The following is a 12407-nucleotide window of genomic DNA, read 5'->3' on the forward strand; positions in this document are numbered from 1 at the left end:
CTATAGTCATTTAGTCCTGTGGGCCTTGGTTTTTTGGGGACAGGGATGATGGTGGAGGATTTGAAGCAGGCTGGCACGTGGCAGATCTCCAGTGAGGTGTTGAAGATGTCTGTGAACACTGGAGACAGCTGATCAGCACAGTGCTTCAGGGATGATGGAGAGACAGAGTCAGGACCGGCTGCTTTGCGGGGGTTCTGCTTCTTAAAAAGCCTGTTGACATCTCTCTCCAGGATAGAGAGAGACGTTCCTTTGGTAGGGGAGGAGGGGGGTTCTGATGTGGCTCTGATGTGGAGGTTAGTGTCAGGCTTGTCCCACTGTCTTTCAAAGCGGCAGTAGAACTCATTCAGATCGTTGGCCAGACGGAAGTCATTAATGGAGTGGGGGGGTTTAGGTTTGTAGTTAGTGATCTGTCTGAGCCCTTTCCAGACAGAAGCAGAGTCATTGGCTGAGAACTGGAGCTGAAGTTTCTCAGAGTACAGTCGTTTAGCTTCTCTCACCGCTTTGCTAAACCTGTACTTGGACTCTTTAAACTTGTCCCTGTCCCCACTCCTGAAAGCTTCCTCCTTTTGCCTCCTGAGCTGACTGAGCTTAGCTGTGAACCAGGGTTTGTCATTGTTATAACTCACCCTGGTGCGTGATGGGATACAGCAGTCCTCACAGAAGCTGATGTATGACGTCACAGCCTCTGTGAACTCATCCAGACTGTTGGAAGCAGTCCTGAACACCTCCCAGTCAGTGCAGTCCAAACATGCCCGCAGATCCTCTATGGCTTCACTGCTCCACTGCTTTGATGTCCTCGCAACAGGTTTACACAGTTTTAGTTTCTGCCTGTATGTGGGAATCAGGTGGACCATGACATGGTCAGAGTGGCCCAGTGCAGCCCGGGGGACGGCGTGATAAGCACCACTGATTGTGGTGTAACAGTGGTCCAGAGTGTTCCCCTCTCTGGTCGGGCAATTAACAAACTGTCTGTATTTGGGCAGTTCATGACTGAGGTCACCTTTGTTAAAGTCACCAAGGACAATAACTACGGAGTCCGGGTTGGTCCGCTCCACACACAGTATCTGGTCTGCGAGCGCCCGCTGTGCCTCCTGCACGTTGGCCTGTGGTGGGATGTAAACACCGACCAGGATGATTGAGGTGAACTCACGGGGGGAGTAGAAGGGCCTGCAGTTTATGATGAAAGTCTCCAGGTCAGGAGAACAGTGCTGCAGGATCACTGTCACGTCTCTGCACCAGCCACTGTTAGCATAAAAGCAGATTCCTCCACCTTTGGTTTTGCCGGACAGCTCTGTGTCGCGATCCGCTCTGAAGAGCTGGAAGCCGGCCAGCTCCAGCGCAGAGTTCGGAATCGATCCACACAGCCACGTCTCCGTGAAGCACAGGACGGCAGATGAGGAAAAGTCTCTGTTCTTCTGCACCAGTAGCTGAAGTTCATCCAGTTTGTTGGGCAGTGAACGCACGTTGGAGAGAAAGATACCTGGGAGAGGTGTGCGGAGTGCGCGCCGGCGGAGACGCGCAAGCGCACCAGCACGTTTTCCTCTCCTCCGGCGTTTCACTGCGAGAGCAACGGTCAGTGCACCTCTGACCAAAATGTCCAATAATCCCACAGATGAGTCGAGAAAAGTAGGAAAAAAATCCACTGGAGTTGTTTCTCTGATATTAATGAGCTCTTCTCTGGTGAAAGAGCTCCGGAAACCAAAGCAGAAAACTGGATTTATAAAGAAAATAAGGCAAAAAAATGCGCACCAAAACACCGAGGCAGCCATCCGCGGCGCCATGGCAACAGAATATAAAAAAATAGAAAGGACTCACATTCACTAACCTGATACTGCTGAAAAATCCACCCATAGCAGGTATGCTCTCTTAAGTTTGGCTCTCCTCTGTGTGGTCATTCCAGCAATAGGAAGACATGATGACTGAGTTTGGAACTTTTCAGATTCATCGAACTAGACATTGAAACATGCGCAAAGGATCTGTGAGTTTAAAGGTTATTTATTGATCATTAAGGCACAGCAGAACATCAACAACGCTGCTGTCATTTGAACTAAAGTCACAGTGATGAATTATTCATGATGTCTAGTGCAGGGCAGTAGCCTAGCTGAGGGTGTACTGTCGTATTTGGAATTTATCTTATTTTTTTCTTGGTGAACACTGCAGCTGGTGAGGACACTTACTTATCCTAGATAAGATGATGTTGTGAAAATCTCTCTGTCATCTTTGAATAACAGATTCATGCACACATGAATCCCTGCACTTCTTGTCAAATACAAAAGCTTGTGAGTGCTAAACAGAACATAATCCTGTTCCATTTTGAGTCAAGTATTCAGATAATAAACATACTCATTTCACACCTCTGTGGTGACAAAGCATTTTCACACAGACAAAAAAACAACAAAAAAAAAGGTTTAATCTATCTCAGTGCAGAAAATTGCATATCAAGGACACAATAAGAATTTCATGGCTTTTCCCAGAAAGTGTTATCATAAACTCCCTGCTACAGTTTTTTTGCACAAGAATAAGGTCAGCAGTTTATACATCCTGGTATGTAACTATCAAAACAGAAAACACCCCTGAATTGCTAAATCTGCAGTGCAATCATTTTAAAAAGGCACCACACACAAAAAATAAATACTCTTTTCCTGCATACTTCTAACCATACTTCATTACATCATCATTACAGTAAGATGTCATCAATGAATTTATGCTCAAGACTGTATCGTTAAACTTGCACAGCTTGCATTTCCTTGTTGAGCTCAACATATGTCAACATATTATTATCATTATCATTTTGGTTGCACTGAAAAGCTAAGGGCACAGATTAGCAACCACAGCAGAGAGTTAGCTTGTTAGCTGTGAACATGGCAGAGTAATGTATGTGCACTTTAGGCATTTTGACAGTAAATAAATGTTACGACTCCTCTAGATCGAAGTTCCTGCATCTCTGCGCTTCAACTACAGTCCAGATGATGAGCCTGGAAGATTAACAACACTGAGGCTGTGAAATACAGGATTCTGGACCATCATTGGGATGTGTCATTGTGAGTTAATGGTAAATATGTTGAAGATTACTAGAGAAGTGATTTTTAGACCTTTTTCTATACTGCACATTTCATGTCTGTAAAACATTTTAGATTGCACAACTGTCATCTAAAGTCTGACCTTTTCTTGCTTTCCTTGATGCAAAGTCATCAAGGTCAAACTACCTCGGACCCCCTCCCCATCTTCCACCACCACCACCACCACCACCACTGAGAGTGAGAGGGAGCACCTTCTCAGCAGTGGAAGCCTGCACAAACTAGAAAAAGCGCCTGTTCCGACACATACAGTGACATATAATTGATGTGATAAGCAAAAGAAAACTGATCACAAAAATGTAACTTTTTGGGTAGTTTTTTTTTTTTTTGTCAGCGCCCATGCCAGCCACTGACAAGATGCTGCCCTGGGCTGGTGCCTGTGTCGCCCATATCTAAATCTTATTTATACTTGTGTGCTAGACATGACTCCTTGCTGGATGGCAAAAACTACAGCCATCTCTCTGTGGAAATCAATTTAATAAGGAGTGCACTCCGTCAGGCTGTTTGCTTTTGACCTGCGTGCATGTGGGTGAGGGATTATCTGCAAGGTGTATTATCACATCAAATATTCATGCTGGTAGACGTAGAGGGGCTAAAAGTCTCTCCATTAGTCCATACACCTACTATGTCATAAGCCAAAGCTTCTGCACATGTGAAGTGTGTGTGAAGACATTCAAATGCTTTCTGGGAGAGATAAACTGCTGACACCTTCCATGCCATAGGCACCATCAAACTGTTGAAAGTATCATTTCTCATTAACTAGCACTTGCACTGCATGGTGTAATAAAATGCATGGTCCATTAAACACACATATAACATAACCACCATCCCATACTGTATGAGTGACCACATGCACCCTAAGACCTCCATAGCTCCCTGAGGCCCCAGGTTTCCTATGTCAACTGGCTTGTGATAATTTGATTGAATGCGACTTTATTTGTGCATTTGCACCACAAAATTACCATGTGCACTGTTATCTAAGGAAGTATTAAGGCATCAGTGTGTCTCAAACAGACTGGACCATACTTGTTTGTAAACCATATCTAAAGACAAAACTTTTCATAGTTGTTCCAAATTGCGTCTTTGTTGTCTCAAACAAAATGAATCCTAAAAGTGGGAATAATAACACACACTTTTGACAGCTATTATGATGTTGCAGTGCACTCAGCTGGATGTATTATAACTGATAGAAGTGAAAAATGAAAGGAGAGAGATCAAGAGAATTTTAAATCTTATTATGTTCATACTGTGAAACACTTGGCCATTTGAAAAGGGTTCAGAAATTGTCGGACAACCAGCATAATCCGAAATAAATATAATAAATAATATATTTGTGTTTAATCAAATGACAGATGAACTGACACTGAGAATGTGTGGCCAGATATTACTGTAGCACAGAAGTGTTGTTTAGTTTCTGTTTTTCAAGGCTTACAATAACTGTCATGCATAGTCTGTTGTGTGCACTGCACTTGATGGGAACCTGGAGGAAATACAAAGCTGGTGGGAGCTTGATTTCAGTGGAGACTAAGGAAGACATAGGCGTTTAGCAGGTACGGAGGCACTAATGAAATGGTACTGCTGAGTTGGATTATGAAAAATGTAGCAGCTTTACCCTTACTAAAGGCTTCTGCTGCTTTGATGCTGCTTTTAACCTTAAAAAAATCTGTCTCTTGTAAGTCCTCTAACTCTGTGGGACTGCAGGACCAAATTACTGGAGTACTCCTTTAAGGTTAGGAAATTAATTTCAGTCATTAATACTTGTGTATGAATTCACTGTGTTCTTATGGCTTCCACATTAAATTTTACAGTATGTGTAGGTCTGGATCCTGGATACATTACCTGCAACCGTTATCCTTTTGTGGGAGGGACTGAAACACAAGGACATGATGCAAGTAAAGGAGACGGTGAGAAATTTTAAGGATGAGAAACACAGAAGAACCATTGTGATTACTTCATAGATAAAATTGTGTATTCAAATGTAAAATGTGATTATATTTCATTCAGTTAAAAGCTGGAACACTGTTTGATTAAAAACAAATGAAGAAAAAAAACATATTTAAAGAGGTCTTGTCTTAATAGTAATCCTGTTGTTTTATTTCATCCGGATATATTATGTTTCCCTTTTAGCTTTATGCTGATTTCCTCAATATTTTATTCTTACACTGACCTGCTCCGGTGTTTGGGCGTACACTTTCAGGGATATTGCCTTATAATGTTGAGAAACATATATCATTTGTGATATATGTTCAAAAGCCTACTCATTTGCCCATTGTTCCACTATCACAATTGCACACTGAATTCTATTCCCCTTATTATGAGGCCCCAGACCTTTCTCAACTTGCACAAAAATATAATTATCCCTGTTGTTAAACAGCTCTGGGCTGCAAATCCTACCCTGCAGGGGTCTGTGCTCTATATGGTTTACTCTTGAGTATTCTGTACCTACCCTTGCCTCTTGTGTCCTACCAAAAAGGAAGTCCAGCAGTCAGTTATATAATCTGCCTTCAACATATAATTTACCTAATTCAATAAGCAGTACTTCTTTCCACAACATGTCATATGCTTTTTCTAGTCAAGTCTAGTCCATTGCATTTCTCCCCTTGTGAAACCAGCTTTGTGAAGGAAAAAGAAGGTCTTTACTCTTAAGAAAATGACCATCTCAGTCACCATTAACTCCGTAGATTTCCCTTAATGTGATGTATGTGCTATTGCTCTGTAGTTTGAGGGGGTTTGAGGAGTCTTTGCCTGGTGATGACAGATTGGATTAATGGATCAATGACTGATCAATGACTGATCCATGTTATTGGAATTTTTCCTGTATCTCAAACTAGATTTAACAACCTTAATCCTGCAGGACAGCAGTATTATAATCGTTTGTATTGTTTTGTTTCTCCTGGTCCCACTCATTCTTCTAATCATTCCCCATACATCAGACAGCTGTGTCTCAATCCCTAGTTCAAGATTGCCTCCAATATGCATGTTTAGTTCTTATAGTCTTTAGAACTACTGCCCATGACCTTTTAAACTAAGTTAATATTTCTGTTGAATTATGTTTTTTAACCTTCTAAATGCCCTATTTCTTCTTCTTCTTTTTTTTTTTTTACAGCTTTCCCACAATTTTCATCCGAACATGGTAGACTCTTTTTACCTCTGCTCCCTGCACCCTCTGCTGAATCTATAATGACTCACATCACATGATGTTCACATCTGCCCCTGCTTGTTGCCTGAAAAGTGTCCCAATTGGCTTTCTCTAATTTCTCAGTCTCATCAGTTCTTCTTGCTGTATTTCTACTCCATCTTAATTCTTATAGGATAATGATAACTGCCCCTTGGTGACTTCGTAAACACCTCCACAGTTGTGATACCTGCAATTCTATTTAATACCAGTGTCAGATGAAGCGCACTTTCTGGATTTTGAGCACTGTTAGTACCTCTCCCATCATTCACATATACTATCCCCTTATCCTCTATGACTAAACCATCTGCATCTGTTTTCTCACTCCCCCACAGTGCGCTATGTGCATCAATGTCTCCACACCATATCACTTTACTGTGTATTTGTCCACCTGCACTAATCATTGTGTCGAAGAAACAATCCATTACATGGATTATGATAATGGATCGCTACTTCATCTTTCCATCCAGATCTTAAACACTATTGATTTGGGTTTTTTTCTCAACATTGATAAGATTAAATCTTGTTGCATCCCATGTAAATACAACATGACCACCTTTCCCAATCTTTCTATTATTCTTAATAGCTATATAATCCTGAATTACAAAATCCCACTGCTGTTTCAGCCACGTTTCTTCTACATATATTAGGTTTATTTTTCTATTTTTGTATGAATTTTTTTTTTAAATTCCCGACCATTGGTGACAAGGCTTTTTGCATTGCACTGTAGAATTATTAGAACACACCACCCCATGATTGTGACTGTGAGCTAGTTTTCCCTCCTGTTTATTTCCATTTAAATATTATTTTTGCATATTTTCTATCTATTCCTGTCTGTTTGTGCAGGACAGTTAGTTACCATGAACAGTACAAACTTGTTTCTCCCCACAGTCAGTGTGTCTTCCTTTACTTTGCTACATTCCTCAAACGGTTGCAATTTGTTGCTCTCTACACTCATTAGCTGAGTGTTATATTTGCCTGGCTTCCAAAACACATTCTTAGCTGCTTCGGCTTATGTAATCCCATGGGAAACTTATAGTCACTGTACTGCTGCTCTCTTAATGGCCTCACACCCCTGGTAAGATAAGATATGTTCCCCTCCACAGTAACACATTAGCTTCACACTTTCTGTATTCATGTTCACTGGCACATCTTCAACACATGCTTATACATTTGGCATTTAAAGCACCCAATACATACTTTGGATGGAAGTCTTTCCTTGAAAGTAAAAAGCACAAAACCTGCTGGGACCTGTGCATCACCCAGAAGACTGAGCCCCCCCCCAACATCTTTTCAGCGTTTGGCTAAGGAGGAGAACAAAATGGTCATTGAATTCAACATCGCCTACAACATCTTATGTCCTACCAAATTGGAAGTCCAGCAGCCAGTTATATAACCTGCCTTCCATTAACTCCATAGTTTTCCCTGATTGTGATGTGATTTGCTATTGCTCTGTAGTTTGAGGGGGTTTGAGGAGTCTTTACCTGGGTTCAAAATTGGCACAATGACTGATTGGATCAATGGATCAATGACTGATAAATGACTGATCCATGTTATTTTTCCTGTGTCATTTCCAATGACATGCCCTGTGCCCAGTTTTATAGAAGTGATAACAGACAACCTCTGACAAAACTAGGTTATGCAAATCAAGGCAACTATTCAGCATGCAAGGTCATTAATTAATACCATGCTGTTGCAGAAAAAAGGCTGCGAGCAAATCATCTGCTGGTGCAACCAACTGAGAAAGTTAGTCGCACCATTGCAATCAGTGAAAAGGTTGGTCTTCAGCTCCTGATTAACACACTACATTTAACTTATGAGCGCCCTCACAGTCGTGGTATAAACTGTGACATAATTGATGACATCAGCAAGAGCATAAACGAGGGAGGTGTTTGCCACTCCCTTTGTTGACTCCTTGAGTCCTTGCTGAGTAGTAGACGGTCATGATGCTCAGATTAAACCAATAAAGAATAGTACAACTATTTCTATTTAACCAAGAAATTGTATGGAGACCGTAACAAAACACAAAATTCTGTAGGTATTTCTGAAGGTCCAGTCCCTGTCTGTACCCAGTTTACATTGACAGTAAAGTTAGCTGCTTGGTCTTCATAAATTTAAGATAAAATGAACAAAATGTAAGTAACATTACTTATGGATTACAAGGTTTGCATGAAGCTAAATAACACAATGCCACTAACATTAATCAGTCATTATAAGGCCAGCATTAGCTGATTAAGTTCTAAATTTTGGACATTATATGGCTAGCATTAGTTGCTACCTTACAAAGTGCGGACATCATAAGGCAGGTATTAGCTGCTTAAGGTGGGTTTCCCACATAAAAAGCGAAAATAAAGGAAAAACTGGGGCTGTAAGCACATATATGCTCACATCCTCTGGATCAGGCCTTGTGCCCTGCCTACCACTACTGCTTGCATTAGGTTTAAAGGTGAAAAAGCAGTGTGTTAGTGGTGAAAACATCTGAGACTCAGACACATGTTTGAGCCTCAGTTAGACCCAGACTCAGGAGTTTTTGAGGAGTTTATTGTGCACCAAACTTGGCAACTAGAATCGTATCAGAACGGTAAGTGTAGGTTAATTGGTTGTTGTTGTTGCTTGTTTGCAATCCTCCGAATTAAACTGCTTTCCACTCCGCTTGACAAGCCCCAGCCTTTGTCAACAACATGGTCACGTCCACGAAAATGACAGAAATTACAGGAACATGCTGGTAGTCAAGCTAGCATGCTGGGACATTACTCTGCTGCCACCACCAGTGGAGAGTAAATTACATGATGAATGCAAACAGGCAAGAGATACTTTGTGGGTAAGCAAGCTGTTCTGGGATCAGATGTAAGGAGAGATGTCACTTCCATTTCAGTATTGTTCTAACTGATGTCTATTTTTAGCTTTACCTGGGCAAGCATTGCTTGCCTTGCTTGCCCTGACAGCTTGCCACTGATGAAAACCAGAGTTAAGAAAGAGACTGGGTTATTTGGTAGTCATGATATTTTCTTTTCATATTCAAACAGAATAACAAACAGAAACCCATGTATTGTAAGCACACCGTTGTCACAGTTGTAAGAACTACAACACCCAGCAGCCTCTGGCTCGGCACAGACTCGATTGCAGCCCGAAGATGGTGTCTGCCGGGATGCAGCAGTGTGTGTTGGCAGTTTTGCTTCTTATTTCTGACTGAACCACAAATGTGGGGTCAGCTCTGCGATGGTGAATGACCCTGTCACTGAGTGATCATATTTCAACCATTGGCCAGCCAAATGCCACATGACTGGACAGTATATGGGCACCAAGCTGCTCTGGTTTCCCGGCTGCTCTGAAGCTGCGGAGTGCCGCTCAACATAACCACAACCTCAGCTAAATTTAACTTTATGACTTTCTCATTATTTGGATCAGATTTATGCCCAAATGAAAATGATCTTCTTTTGAAATGTGCAAAATCATGCACTAATATTTTACTGTGTAAGTGCTGATAGCAGTCACATAAGCTACTGTATACGGAATGTCAGCTGATCAGTAATCAGATATAGGCTATTGATTAGCATAACCTCATGGTGAACGTGCAGACAGATTGATTGCTTTTTTTGGACTGAGACAACTGGTGTTAAAACGGTTATTAAACAATAATTTTAATTCTATTTTTAAACAACCCTCTTATTTTTAATGCACACACGAAATATTGTACATAGTCTCATGATGTGGGACAGTTAAACTTTCAAGCCCTCATAGCCAGTGAATTAAAATTCTATAAAAATATTGATTTAACAGATATAAATATATAATTATTCATTTACAAATATAAAAAAAATTGTTGGTAATATTGGTAATATATTATATTATTGAGCAGACAGAAAATGACAAGCACAAGAGAGAGAAGTGAAAAAAATAAAATAAAATATTAGGGAAAGCAGAGTGACGTCAATAGGCAAAAAAACAAACAAACAAAAAAAAACAATAGATAAGAAAGAGTAGATTCTGTGGAACTCTGTTGAGCCCTGACTTGAACCCAATCAAACATCACTGAAGAGACCTAAAAATGGCAGCCTACCGACGCTCCCCACCATTCATTGTCAATAATTTTACAATGATGAAATGAAAAAAAAAAAGATTAAAATGAATCCTTCCTGTCCTTTTGAAAGCAAGCCCTCCATTGAACAGCAGTCATCCATCCATCGAACCATCCATTATCTATAGGGTCTCGAGGGGGCTGGAGCAAATATATTACTTCTTGAATTTTTTTTCTGTGAACACAATTTAGTCCATTGTAAGATGTTACAACACTTCCTGTGATTATAATAGGCTACACAATCAAAACACTTATAGGTACCAATTAGCACCAGGGCAGAAAAGTCAGAAATACTCCAGAAGTGTTAATGCAACACCATGTATTATGTTCATATTGTTAAGTTGCTAAAGGTGAGAAAGCTCTAAAGGTCCTGCTGACTCTGTTTACCACATCCATGTTGGGGAGAGGAGGAACAGTCTTCAGACCCACCACTGAGGAGTCCCACAGGTCATTTTTTGACATGCAGCCTGTAAGTTTACCTTTAGTTTTTTCAAGGATGGACATTTGTACTGCTTGATATGCATGATGACTACGAAGGTAATTTAGGGCCAGAATGTTTGAAAGCATGCAGTTAACTCTGGGCACTAAAATCAATATCAAAAACTTGAACTGACTTTGAGCTAGAATCAATATTTAATAGCAATGATGTAAAACTGACTTTGCAGCGAAATAACTAGTGCAGAGTAAAAAACTGTTAAAATAAATCAGAGACTAAATGGAAAAGCTTTAATCCAATATTAATGATGGGTGAAAACTATCATAGAGTCACTGCTGCCCCACAGGTTTCAAACAGGGGCTTTATTAAACAGGTGTTTTATTTAGACACCCCACCGTATCTGGGACAAATGCCAGTTTACACCATAGAAAAAGCTTTGCACAAGATTGGGAGCCATGCTTTTGAGTAGATTTTACAAGCCAAGGTCAGTGTGTTCTGTACTCTGATTTATAGCTGTATGGTTGTTGTAAGTTATTATCATGAGTAGAAATTTAAAAAGCAGAAAATAATTTGCTCTTGTTTTCTTTATATTGAAAACCTATATCAACCAACCTCAGATGTTAATGTTGCAACTAAATGGGGAATTCATCTTGTTTAACTCCTGCTTTAGGTCTTGCACTGCTTGAGTGACATTATACAATAATATAACATGAATATGAGGGTTTTTATATAGAAGTAAATATAGACTGTTTATAACATTCCTCTTGTGCTTGGTTGTGCTTTTTATGTCTCTTGTAGGGAGTTGTTTCGAACCCTTTTTAAAGTCATAATATGGGTAACAGGACAGACAGAAGAAAAAACATAGGTCTGCAACATATAACAATATATATCTGGCTCTGTCCTCTCTGCCTCTCTGACATCCGTTAACATGCTGTACTGTCTTTTTGTGACTGTTAAAGAGAGTTTTTCCTTGCAGCTGTTGCCCAGTGCTTGCTCATGGTGGGAACTGTTGGATAACTTATAATTTGGCCCTGTATAAATTAAATTTAACTGGACAAAAAAACAAAACTCCTATAGTAGCCTAGCTGATGTGTTGTTTTATCTCTCTCTCTCTCTCTCTGTGTGTGGAACAACTGAACAGCTGCAGTGAGATAATGGTTGAGAATGACTATAGAGAATAAAGGAATGTGTGATAATGCAAAAAAAAAAAAAAAAAAAGCGAAATGTCAATGCACATTTACAATGGCCTCGTTTGTTTTGTGTATTATTATAAAGTATGAAATAATAATCTTCTTCTTATAATAATAATAATAATAATAATAATAATGATAATAGCCTATTACCTATGCGTAATATGTAACCCAGCAGTGGTTCATTTCATCCAATAGGTTGGCTCACATTAATCAGCAACCTGGGTTACATGGTATGGTAAACGTATTCTGGCCCATAGTAAACCCAGCAGTCTTAGAGTGTGTACTTCTCCATCGCTTTAATAAGACAAATAAATAATAGGCTATGACTTTTTGCCTGCAGGACCCACAATTACCGAAACTTCTCTGCGTACATCGTGTTTACGGTGTCTGACTGATGGAGTAAAATCACACGACTAGACCCCAGAGGACCCCCCCCCCCCCCCTCCAC

This window comes from Trachinotus anak, unplaced genomic scaffold, assembly GCF_046630095.1.
Source record: "Trachinotus anak isolate AG129_WGS33_773 ecotype Australia unplaced genomic scaffold, CSIRO_AGI_Tana_v1 ptg000019l, whole genome shotgun sequence".
Classification (NCBI taxonomy): domain Eukaryota; kingdom Metazoa; phylum Chordata; class Actinopteri; order Carangiformes; family Carangidae; genus Trachinotus; species Trachinotus anak.